The sequence below is a fragment of the Phyllobates terribilis genome, unplaced genomic scaffold, assembly GCF_046119375.1.
Source record: "Phyllobates terribilis strain yellow unplaced genomic scaffold, ASM4611937v1 Scaffold_1__5_contigs__length_1240528914, whole genome shotgun sequence".
Lineage (NCBI taxonomy): Eukaryota > Metazoa > Chordata > Amphibia > Anura > Dendrobatidae > Phyllobates > Phyllobates terribilis.
Genome location: NW_027362761.1, coordinates 676736943 through 676749059, shown reverse-complemented (window position 1 = coordinate 676749059; position 12117 = coordinate 676736943).

The following is a 12117-nucleotide window of genomic DNA, read 5'->3' as shown; positions in this document are numbered from 1 at the left end:
ATGCTTTGGAACTCTTCCATTGTTCTCGTAACACTGTTGATGTTTAATAATTCTTTTGGATCTCTTCCATTGTGCTCGGAGTTCTGCTGAAGTTTAAAAATGCTTTGGAACTCTTCTATTGTTCTCGGAATTCCGCTGTAGTTTAAAAATGCTTTGTAACTCTTTCACTGTTCTCGGAATTCCGCTGAAGTTTAGCCATGCTTTGGAACTCTTCCATTGTTCTCGAAATTCAGCTGAAGTTTAAAAATGCTTTGGAACTCCTCCATTGTTCTCGGAATTCTGTTGAAGTTTAAAAATGCTTTGGAACTCTTCCATTGTTTTGGGAATTCGGTTGAAGTTTAAAAATGCTATGGAACTCTTCCTATGTTCTGGGAGTTCTGCTGAAGTTTAAAAATGCTTTTGAACTCTTCCATTGTTCTCGGAATTCCGCTGATGTTTTAGCAATGCTTTAGAACTCTTCCATCGTTCCCGGAATTCCGCTGATGTTTAACAATGCTTTGGAACTCTTCCATTGTTCTCGGTATTCCACTGTAGTTTAAAAATGCATTGGAACTCTTACATTGTTCTCGGAATTCCACTGAAGTTTAAAAATGCTTTGGAACTCTTCCATTGTTCGCGGAATTCTGCTGAAGTTTAAAAATGCTTTGGAACTCTTCCATTGTTCTGGGAATTCGGCTGAAGTTTAAAAATGCTTTGGAACTCTTCCTAAGTTCTCGGAGTTCTGCTGAAGTTTAAAAATGCTTTGGAACTCATCCATTGTTCTCGGAATTCTGCTGATGCTTAACAATGCTTTAGAACTCCTCCATTGTTCTCGGAATTCCGCTGTAGTTTAAAAATGCATTGGAACTCTTCCATTGTTCTCGGTATTCCGCTGAAGTTTTAGAATGCTTTCTAACACTTCCATTTTTCTCGGAATTCTGCTGAAGTTTAAAATCGCTTTGGAACTCTTCCATTGTTCTCGGAATTCCGCTAATGTTTAACAATGCTTTGGATTCTTCCATTGTTCTCGGAATTCCGCTGATGTTTAATAATGCTTTTGGAACTCTTCCATTATTCTCGGAATTCCGCTAATTTTTAACAATGCTTTGGAACTCATCCATTGTTCTCAGAATTCTATTGATGTTTAATAATGCTTTTGGAACTCTTCCATTGTTCTCGGAATTCTGCTGAAGTTTTAAAACGCTTTAGAAATCTTCCCTTGTTCTCGGAATTCTGCTGAAGTTTAACAATGCTTTGAACTCTTTCATTATTCTCAGAATTCTGCTGAAGTTTAAAAATGCTTTGGTACCCTTCCATTGTTCTCAGAATTCCAATGAAGCTTAAAAATGCTTTGGAACTCTTCAATTTTTCTCAGAATTACGCTAAAGTTTAAAAATGCTTTGGAACTCTTCCATTGTTCTGGGAATTCAGCTGAAGTTTAAAAATGCTTTGGAGCTCTTCCCATGTTCTGGGAGTTCTGCTGAAGTTTAAAAATGCTTTAGAACTCTTCCATTGTTCTCGGAATTCCGCTGATGTGTAACAATGCTTTGGAACTCTTCCATTGTTCTCGGAATTCCGCTGTAGTTTAAAAATGCATTGGAACTTTTCCATTGTTCTCGGAATTCCGCTGAAGTTTTACAATGCTTTGGAACTCTTCCATTTTTCTCTTAATTCTGCTGAAGTTTAAAAATGCTTTGGAACTCTTCCATTGTTCTCGAAATTCCGCTGATGTTTAACAATGCTTTGGAACTCTTCCATTGTTCTCGGAATTCCGCTGTAGTTTAAAAATGCTTTGGAACTCTTTCATTGTTCTCGGAATTCCGCTGCAGTTTAGCCATGCTTTGGAACTCTTCCAATGTTCTTGGAATTCCGCTGAAGTTTAAAAATGCTTTGGAACTCCTCCATTGTTCTCGGAATTCTGCTGAAGTTTAAAAATGCTTTGGAACTCTTCCATTGTTCTGGGAATTCGGCTGAAGTTTAAAAATGCTTTGGAACTCTTCCTATGTTCTGGGAGTTCTGCTGAAGTTTAAAAATGCTTTGGAACTCTTCCATTGTTCTCAGAATTCCGCTGATGTTTAACAATGCTTTAGAACTCTTCCATTGTTCTCGGAATTCCGCTGAAGTTTTACAATGCTTTGGAACTCATCCATTGTTCTCGTAACACTGTTGATGTTTAATAATGCTTTTGGAACTCTTCCATTGTGCTCGGAGTTCTGCTGAAGTTTAAAAATGCTTTGGAACTCTTCCAATGTTCTCGGAATTCCGCTGATGTTTATCAAACCTATGGAACTCTTTCATTGTTCTCGGAATTCTGTTGATGTTTAGTAATGCTTTTGGAGCTCTTCCATTGTTCTCGGAATTCTGCTGAAGTTTAAAAACGCTTTAGAAATCTTCTCTTGCTCTCGGAATTCTGCTGAAGTTTAAGAACGCTTTGGAACTCTTCCATAATTCCCAGAATTCTGCTGAAGTTTAAAAATGCTTTGGAACTCTTCCATTGTTCTTTAAATTCCGCTGATGTTTAACAATGCTTTGGAACTCTTCCATTGTTCTCGGAATTCCGCTGTAGTTTAAAAATGCTTTGGAACTCTTTCATTGTTCTCGGAATTCCGCTGAAGTTTAGCCATGCTTTGGAACTCTTCCATTGTTCTCGAAATTCCGTTGAAGTTTAAAAATGCTTTGGAACTCCTCCATTGTTCTCGGAATTCTGCTGAAGTTTAAAAATGCTTTGGAACTCTTCCATTGTTTTGGGAATTCGGTTGAAGTTTAAAAATGCTATGGAACTCTTCCATTGTTCTCGGAATTCCGCTGATGTTTTAGCAATGCTTTAGAACTCTTCCATCGTTCCCGGAATTCCGCTGATGTTTAACAGTGCTTTGGAACTCTTCCATTGTTCTCGGTATTCCACTGTAGTTTAAAAATGCATTGGAACTCTTACATTGTTCTCGGAATTCCACTGAAGTTTTACAATGCTTTGGAACTCTTCCATTTTTCTCGGAATTCTGCTGAAGTTTAAAAATGCTTTGGAACACTTCCATTGTTCAGGGAATGCGGCTGAAGTTTAAAAATGCTTTGGAACTCTTTCATTGTTCTCGGAAATCAGCTGATGTTTAACAATGCTTTAGAACTCCTCCATTGTTCTCGGTATTCCGCTGTAGTTTAAAAATGCATTGGAACTCTTCCATTGTTCTCAGTATTCCGCTGAAGTTTTAGAATGCTTTTTAACACTTCCATTTTTCTCGGAATTCTGCTGAAGTTTTAAATCGCTTTGGAACTCTTCCATTGTTCTCGGAATTCCGCTAATGTTTAAAAATGCTTTGAACTCTTTCATTATTCTCAGAATTCTGCTGAAGATTAAAAATGCTTTGGTACCCTTCCATTGTTCTCAGAATTCCAATGAAGCTTAAAAATGCTTTGGAACTCTTCAATTTTTCTCAGAATTACGCTAAAGTTTAAAAATGCTTTGTAACTCTTCCATTGTTCTGGGAATTCAGCTGAAGTTTAAAAATGCTTTGGAGCTCTTCCATGTTCTGGGAGTTCTGCTGAAGTTTAAAAATGCTTTAGAACTCTTCCATTGTTCTCGGAATTCCGCTGATGTGTAACAATGCTTTGGAACTCTTCCATTGTTCTCGGAATTCCGCTGTAGTTTAAAAATGCATTGGAACTTTTCCATTGTTCTCGGAATTCCGCTGAAGTTTTACAATGCTTTGGAACTCTTCCATTTTTCTCTGAATTCTGCTGAAGTTTAAAAATGCTTTGGAACTCTTCCATTGTTCTCAGTATTCCACTGTAGTTTAAAAATGCATTGGAACTCTTCCATTGTTCTCGGAAATCTGCTGAAGTTTAAAAACGCTTTAGAAATCTTCCCTTGTTCTCGGAACTCTGCTGAAGTTTAAGAATGCTTTGGAACTCTTCCATAATTCTCAGAATTCTGCTGAAGTTTAAAAATGCTTTGGAACTCTTCCATTGTTCTTGGAATTCCGCTGATGTTTAACAATGCTTTGGAACTCTTCCATTGTTCTCGGAATTCCGCTGTAGTTTAAAAATGCTTTGGAACTCTTTCAATGTTCTCGGAATTCCGCTGAAGTTTAGCCATGCTTTGGAACTCTTCCATTGTTCTTGGAATTCCGCTAAAGTTTAAAAATGCTTTGGAACTCCTCCATTGTTCTCGGAATTCTGCTGAAGTTTAAAAATGCTTTGGAACTCTTCCTATGTTCTGGGAGTTCTGCTGAAGTTTAAAAATGCTTTGGAACTCTTACATTGTTCTCGGAATTCCGCTGATGTTTAACAATGCTTTAGAACTCTTCCATTGTTCTCGGAATTCCGCTGATGTTTAACAATGTTTTGGAACTCTTCCATTGTTCTCGGAATTCTGCTGTAGTTTAAAAATGCACTGGAACTCTTCCATTGTTCTTGGAATTCCGCTGAAGATTTACAATGCTTTGGAACTCATCCATTGTTCTCGTAACACTGTTGATGTTTAATAATGCTTTTGGAATTCTTCCATTGTGCTCGGAGTTCTGCTGAAGTTTAAAAATGCTTTGGAACTCTTCCATTGTTCTTGGAATTCCGCTGATATTTATCAAACCTATGGAACTCTTTCATTGTTCTCGGAATTCTGTTGATGTTTAGTAATGCTTTTGGAACTCTTCCATTGTTCTCGGAATTCTGCTGAAGTTTAAAAACGCTTTAGAAATCTTCCCTTGTTCTCGGAATTCTGCTGAAGTTTAAGAATGCTTTGGAACTCTTCCATAATTCTCAGAATTCTGCTGAAGTTTAAAAATGCTTTGGAACTCTTCCATTGTTCTTGGAATTCCGCTGATGTTTAACAATGCTTTGGAACTCTTCCATTGTTCTCGGAATTCCGCTGGAGTTTTAAAATGCTTTGGAACTCTTTCATTGTTCTCGGAATTCCGCTGAAGTTTAGCCATGCTTTGGAACTCTTCCATTGTTCTCGAAATTCCGCTGAAGTTTAAAAATGCTTTGGAACTCCTCCATTGTTCTCGGAATTCCGCTGATGTTTTAGCAATGCTTTAGAACTCTTCCATCGTTCCCGGAATTCCGCTGATATTTAACAATGCTTTGGAACTCTTCCATTGTTCTCGGTATTCCACTGTAGTTTAAAAATGCATTGAAACTCTTACATTGTTCTCGGAATTCCACTGAAGTTTTACAATGCTTTGGAACTCTTCCATTTTTCTCGGAATTCTGCTGAAGTTTAAAAATGCTTCGGAACTCTTCCATTGTTCTGGGAATTCGGCTGAAGTTTAAAAATGCTTTGGAACTCTTCCTAAGTTCTGGGAGTTCTGCTGAAGTTTAAAAATGCTTTGGAACTCTTCCATTGTTCTCGGAATTCTGCTGATGTTTAACAATGCTTTAGAACTCCTCCATTGTTCTCGGAAATCCGCTGTAGTTTAAAAATGCATTGGAACTCTTCCATTGTTATCGGTATTCCGCTGAAGTTTTAGAATGCTTTTTAACACTTCCATTTTTCTCGGAATTCTGCTGAAGTTTAAAATCGCTTTGGAACTCTTCCATTGTTCTTGGAATTCCGCTAATGTTTAACAATGCTTTGGAACTCTTTCATTGTTCTCGGAATTCCACTGAAGTTTAGCCTTGCTTTGGAACTCTTCCATTGTTCTCGGAATTCCGCTGAAGTTTAAAAATGCTTTGGAACTCTTCCATTGTTCTCGAAATTCTGCTGAAGTTTAAAAAAGCTTTGGAACTATTACATTGTTCTCAGAATTCTGCTAATATTTAACAATGCTTTGGAACTCTTCCATTGTTCTCGGAATTCCGCTGATGTTTAATAATGCTTTTGGAACTCTTCCATTATTCTCGGAATTCCGCTATTGTTTAAGAATGCTTTGGAACTCATCCATTGTTCTCGGAATCCTAATGATGTTTAATAATGCTTTTGGAACTCTTCCATTGTTCTCGGAATTCCGCTGTAGTTTAAAAATGCTTTGGAACTCTTTCATTGTTCTCGGAATTCCGCTGAAGTTTAGCCATGCTTTGGAACTCTTCCATTGTTCTCGAAATTCCGATGAAGTTTAAAAATGCTTTGGAACTCCTCCATTGTTCTCAGAATTCCACTGAAGTTTTACAATGCTTTGGAACTCTTCCATTTTTCTCGGAATTCTGCTGAAGTTTAAAAATGCTTTGGAACACTTCCATTGTTCTGGGAATTCGGCTGAAGTTTAAAAATGCTTTGGAACTCTTCCTAAGTTCTGGGAGTTCTGCTGAAGTTTAAAAAATGCTTTGGAACTCTTCCATTGTTCTTGGTATTCCGCTGAAGTTTTAGAATGCTTTTTAACACTTCCATTTTTCTCGGAATTCTGCTGAAGTTTAAAATCGCTTTTGAACTCTTCCATTGTTCTCGGAATTCCGCAAATGTTTAACAATGCTTTGGAACTCTTTCATTGTTTTCGGAATTCCACTGAAGTTTAGCCATGCTTTGGAACTCTTCCATTGTTCTCGGAATTCCGCTGAAGTTTAAAAATGCTTTGGAACTCTTCCATTGTTCTCGGAATTCTGCTGAAGTTTAAAAAAGCTTTGGAACTATTACATTGTTCTCAGAATTCTGCTAATATTTAACAATGCTTTGGAACTCTTCCATTGTTCTCGGAATTCCGCTGATGCTTAATAATGCTTTTGGAACTCTTCCATTATTCTCGGAATTCCGCTATTGTTTAAGAATGCTTTGGAACTCATCCATTGTTCTCGGAATTCTATTGATGTTTAATAATGCTTTTGGAACTCTTCCATTGTTCTCGGAGTTCTGCTGAAGTTTAACAATGCTTTGGAACTCTTCCATTATTCTCAGAATTCTGCTGAAGTTTAAAAATGCTTTTTTACTCTTCCATTGTTCTCAGAATTCCAATGAAGTTTAAAAATGCTTTGGAACTCTTCCTTTGTTCTGGGAAATCGGCTGAAGTTTAAAAATGCATTGCAGCTCTTCCCATGTTCTGGCAGTTCTGCTGAAGTTTAAAAATACTTTAGAACTCTTCCATTGTTCTCGGAATTCCGCTGATGTGTAACAATGCTTTGGAACTCTTCCATTGTTCTCGGAATTCCGCTGTACTTTAAAAATGCTTTGGAACTCTTTCATTGTTCTCGGAATTCTGCTGAAGTTTAAAAATGCTTTGGAACTCTTCCATTGTTTTGGGAATTTGGCTGAAGTTTAAAATTGCTTTGGAACTCTTCCTATGTTCTGGGAGTTCTGCTGAAGTTTAAAAATGCTTTGGAACTCTTCCATTGTTCTCGGAATTCCGCTGATGTTTAACAATGCTTTAGAACTCTTCCATTATTCTTGGAATTCCGCTGATGTTTAACAATGCTTTGGAGCTCTTCCATTGTTCTGGGAATTCGGCTGAAGTTTAAAAATGCTTTGGAGCTCTTCCTATGTTCTGGGAGTTCTGCTGAAGTTTAAAAATGCTTTAGAACTCTTCCATTGTTCTCCGAATTCTGGTGATGTCTAACAATGCTTTGGAACTCTTCCATTGTTCTCGGAATTCCGCTGTAGTTTAAAAATGCATTGGAACTTTTCCATTGTTCTCGGAATTCCGCTGAAGTTTTACAATGCTTTGGAACTCTTCCATTTTTCTCTGAAGTCTGCTGAAGTTTAAAAAAGCTTTGGAACTCTTCCATTGTTCTCGGAATTCCGCTGATGTTTAACAATGCTTTGGAACTCTTCCATTGTTCTCGGAATTCCGTTGTAGTTTAAAAATGCTTTGGAACTCTTTCATTGTTCTCGGAATTCCGCTGAAGTTTAGCCATGCTTAGGAACTCTTCCATTGTTCTCGGAATTCCGCTGAAGTTGAAAAATGCTTTGGTACTCCTCCATTGTTCTTGGAATTCTGCTGAAGTTTAAAAATGCTTTGGAACTCTTCCATTCTTCTGGGAATTCGGCTGAAGTTTAAAAATGCATTGGAACTCTTCCTATGTTCTGGGAGTTCAGCTGAAGTTTAAAAATGCTTTGGAACTCTTCCATTGTTCTCGAAATTCCGCTGATGTTTAACAATGCTTTAGAACTCTTCCATTGTTCTCGGAATTCCGCTGATGTTTAACAATGCTTTGGAACTCTTCCATTCTTCTGGGAATTCGGCTGAAGTTTAAAAATGCTTTGGAACTCTTCCATTCTTCTGGGAATTCGGCTGAAGTTTAAAAATGCTTTGGAACTCTTCCATTGTTCTCGGAATTCCGCTGATGTTTAACAATGCTTTAGAACTCTTCCATTGTTCTCGGAATTCCGCTGATGTTTAACAATGCTTTGGAACTCTTCCATTGTTCTCGGAATTCCGCTGTAGTTTAAAAATGCACTGGAACTCTTCCATTGTTCTCGGAATTCCGCTGAAGTTTTACAATGCTTTGGAACTCATCCATTGTTCTCGTAACACTGTTGAAGTTTAATAATGCTTTTGGAACTCTTCCATTGTGCTCGGAGTTCTGCTGAAGTTTAAAAATGCTTTGGAACTCTACCATTGTTCTCGGAATTCCGCTGATGTTTATCAAACCTATGGAACTATTTCATTGTTCTCGGAATTATGTTGATGTTTAGTAATGCTTTTGGAACTCTTCCATTGTTCTCGGAAATCTGCTGAAGTTTAAAAACGCTTTAGAAATCTTCCCTTGTTCTCGGAACTCTGCTGAAGTTTAAGAATGCTTTGGAACTCTTCCATAATTCTCAGAATTCTGCTGAAGTTTAAAAATGCTTTGGAACTCTTCCATTGTTCTTGGAATTCCGCTGATGTTTAACAATGCTTTGGAACTCTTCCATTGTTCTCGGAATTCCGCTGTAGTTTAAAAATGCTTTGGAACTCTTTCAATGTTCTCGGAATTCCGCTGAAGTTTAGCCATGCTTTGGAACTCTTCCATTGTTCTTGGAATTCCGCTGAAGTTTAAAAATGCTTTGGAACTCCTCCATTGTTCTCGGAATTCCGCTGATGCTTAACAATGTTTTGGAACTCTTCCATTGTTCTCGGAATTCCGCTGTAGTTTAAAAATGCACTGGAACTCTTCCATTGTTCTTGGAATTCCGCTGAAGATTTACAATGCTTTGGAACTCATCCATTGTTCTCGTAACACTGTTGATGTTTAATAATGCTTTTGGAATTCTTCCATTGTGCACGGAGTTCTGCTGAAGTTTAAAAATGCTTTGGAACTCTTCCATTGTTCTTGGAATTCCGCTGATATTTATCAAACCTATGGAACTCTTTCATTGTTCTCGGAATTCTGTTGATGTTTAGTAATGCTTTTGGAACTCTTCCATTGTTCTCGGAATTCTGCTGAAGTTTAAAAACGCTTTAGAAATCTTCCCTTGTTCTCGGAATTCTGCTGAAGTTTAAGAATACTTTGGAACCCTTCCATAATTCTCAGAATTCTGCTGAAGTTTAAAAATGCTTTGGAACTCTTCCATTGTTCTTGGAATTCCGCTGATGTTTAACAATGCTTTGGAACTCTTCCACTGTTCTCGGAATTCCGCTGTAGTTTTAAAATGCTTTGGAACTCTTTCATTGTTCTCGGAATTCCGCTGAAGTTTAGCCATGCTTTGGAACTCTTCCATTGTTCTCGAAATTCCGCTGAAGTTTAAAAATGCTTTGGAACTCCTCCATTGTTCTCGGAATTCCGCTGATGTTTTAGCAATGCTTTAGAACTCTTCCATCGTTCCCGGAATTCCGCTGATGTTTAACAATGCTTTGGAACTCTTCCATTGTTCTCGGTATTCCACTGTAGTTTAAAAATGCATTGGAACTCTTACATTGTTCTCGGAATTCCACTGAAGTTTTACAATGCTTTGGAACTCTTCCATTTTTCTCGGAATTCTGCTGAAGTTTAAAAATGCTTCGGAACTCTTCCATTGTTCTGGGAATTCGGCTGATGTTTAAAAATGCTTTGGAACTCTTCCATTGTTCTCGGAATTCTGCTGATGTTTAACAATGCTTTAGAACTCCTCCATTGTTCTCGGAATTCCGCTGTAGTTTAAAAATGCATTGGAACTCTTCCATTGTTATCGGTATTCCGCTGAAGTTTTAGAATGCTTTTTAACACTTCCATTTTTCTCGGAATTCTGCTGAAGTTTAAAATCGCTTTGGAACTCTTCCATTGTTCTCGGAATTCCGCTAATGTTTAACAATGCTTTGGAACTCTTCCATTGTTCTCGGAATTCCACTGAAGTTTAGCCTTGCTTTGGAACTCTTCCATTGTTCTCGGAATTCCGCTGAAGTTTAAAAATGCTTTGGAACTCTTCCATTGTTCTCGGAATTCTGCTGAAGTTTAAAAAAGCTTTGGAACTATTACATTGTTCTCAGAATTCTGCTAATATTTAACAATGCTTTGGAACTCTTCCATTGTTCTCGGAATTCCGCTGTAGTTTTAAAATGCTTTGGAACTCTTTCATTGTTCTCGGAATTCCGCTGAAGTTTAGCCATGCTTTGGAACTCTTCCATTGTTCTCGAAATTCCGCTGAAGTTGAAAAATGCTTTGGTACTCCTCCATTGTTCTTGGAATTCTGCTGAAGTTTAAAAATGCTTTGGAACTCTTCCATTCTTCTGGGAATTCGGCTGAAGTTTAAAAATGCATTGGAACTCTTCCTATGTTCTGGGAGTTCAGCTGAAGTTTAAAAATGCTTTGGAACTCTTCCATTGTTCTCGAAATTCCGCTGATGTTTAACAATGCTTTAGAACTCTTCCATTGTTCTCGGAATTCCGCTGATGTTTAACAATGCTTTGGAACTCTTCCATTCTTCTGGGAATTCGGCTGAAGTTTAAAAATGCTTTGGAACTCTTCCATTCTTCTGGGAATTCGGCTGAAGTTTAAAAATGCTTTGGAACTCTTCCATTGTTCTCGGAATTCCGCTGATGTTTAACAATGCTTTAGAACTCTTCCATTGTTCTCGGAATTCCGCTGATGTTTAACAATGCTTTGGAACTCTTCCATTGTTCTCGGAATTCCGCTGTAGTTTAAAAATGCACTGGAACTCTTCCATTGTTCTCGGAATTCCGCTGAAGTTTTACAATGCTTTGGAACTCATCCATTGTTCTCGTAACACTGTTGAAGTTTAATAATGCTTTTGGAACTCTTCCATTGTGCTCGGAGTTCTGCTGAAGTTTAAAAATGCTTTGGAACTCTACCATTGTTCTCGGAATTCCGCTGATGTTTATCAAACCTATGGAACTATTTCATTGTTCTCGGAATTATGTTGATGTTTAGTAATGCTTTTGGAACTCTTCCATTGTTCTCGGAAATCTGCTGAAGTTTAAAAACGCTTTAGAAATCTTCCCTTGTTCTCGGAACTCTGCTGAAGTTTAAGAATGCTTTGGAACTCTTCCATAATTCTCAGAATTCTGCTGAAGTTTAAAAATGCTTTGGAACTCTTCCATTGTTCTTGGAATTCCGCTGATGTTTAACAATGCTTTGGAACTCTTCCATTGTTCTTGGAATTCCGCTGTAGTTTAAAAATGCTTTGGAACTCTTTCAATGTTCTCGGAATTCCGCTGAAGTTTAGCCATGCTTTGGAACTCTTCCATTGTTCTTGGAATTCCGCTGAAGTTTAAAAATGCTTTGGAACTCCTCCATTGTTCTCGGAATTCCGCTGATGCTTAACAATGTTTTGGAACTCTTCCATTGTTCTCGGAATTCCGCTGTAGTTTAAAAATGCACTGGAACTCTTCCATTGTTCTTGGAATTCCGCTGAAGATTTACAATGCTTTGGAACTCATCCATTGTTCTCGTAACACTGTTGATGTTTAATAATGCTTTTGGAATTCTTCCATTGTGCACGGAGTTCTGCTGAAGTTTAAAAATGCTTTGGAACTCTTCCATTGTTCTTGGAATTCCGCTGATATTTATCAAACCTATGGAACTCTTTCATTGTTCTCGGAATTCTGTTGATGTTTAGTAATGCTTTTGGAACTCTTCCATTGTTCTCGGAATTCTGCTGAAGTTTAAAAACGCTTTAGAAATCTTCCCTTGTTCTCGGAATTCTGCTGAAGTTTAAGAATACTTTGGAACCCTTCCATAATTCTCAGAATTCTGCTGAAGTTTAAAAATGCTTTGGAACTCTTCCATTGTTCTTGGAATTCCGCTGATGTTTAACAATGCTTTGGAACTCTTCCACTGTTCTCGGAATTCCGCTGTAGT